The sequence below is a fragment of the Mandrillus leucophaeus genome, unplaced genomic scaffold (assembly GCF_000951045.1).
Source record: "Mandrillus leucophaeus isolate KB7577 unplaced genomic scaffold, Mleu.le_1.0 Scaffold125, whole genome shotgun sequence".
NCBI classification, from domain to species: Eukaryota; Metazoa; Chordata; class Mammalia; order Primates; family Cercopithecidae; genus Mandrillus; species Mandrillus leucophaeus.
Window position 1 is genome coordinate 1,115,928 of NW_012100876.1, and position 747 is coordinate 1,116,674.

General features: G+C 48.2%; 1 pseudogene across 1 annotated transcript; it reads left to right on the forward strand.

The window, feature by feature from the left end:
• The first annotated feature begins 237 nt into the window (after positions 1-237).
• On the forward strand, positions 238-741 carry LOC105533399 (annotated as a pseudogene). The gene has a single exon (XR_001005112.1). The product of XR_001005112.1 is annotated as a 60S ribosomal protein L23a pseudogene (transcript).
• The last annotated feature ends 6 nt before the right edge of the window (positions 742-747 follow it).

The following is a 747-nucleotide window of genomic DNA, read 5'->3' on the forward strand; positions in this document are numbered from 1 at the left end:
TCCGTCCGTCCGTCCATCCATCCATCCATCCATCCATCCATCCATCCATCCATCCATCCATGCATTCCTTTGTCCGTTCACTCACTCATGTACTATTTATTTACCAAGCTCCTATTATGTGACAGGAATGCCCTACCTGCCAGGAATACCCTGGTGAACTAGATGGCCAAGGTCCCTGCCTTCGCAGAGCCCAGAGCCTAGTCAGGGAGAAACACGATCAACAGATAAGCCAGGCTTTTCACAAGATGGCGCCGAAAGCGAAGAAGGAAGCTCCTGCCCCTCCTAAAGCCGAAGCCAAAGCAAAGGCTTTAAAGGCCAAGAAGGCAGTGTTGAAAGGTGTCCACAGCCACAAAAAAAAGAAGATCCGCACGTCACCCACCTTCCGGTGGCCCAAGACACTGCGACTCCGGAGGCAGCCCAAATATCCTCGGAAGAGCGCCCCCAGGAGAAACAAGCTTGACCACTATACTATCATCAAGTTTCCGCTGACCACTGAGTCTGCCATGAAGAAGATAGAAGACAACAACACACTTGTGTTCATTGTGGATGTTAAAGCCAACAAGCACCAGATTAAACAGGCTGTGAAGAAGCTCTGTGACATTGATGTGGCCAAGGTCAACACCCTGATTCAGAGAGAAAAAGGAGTATGTTCGACTGGCTCCTGATTATGACGCTTTGGATGTTGCCAACAAAATTGGGATCATCTAAACTGAGTCCAGCTGCCTAATTCTAAATATATATATATAT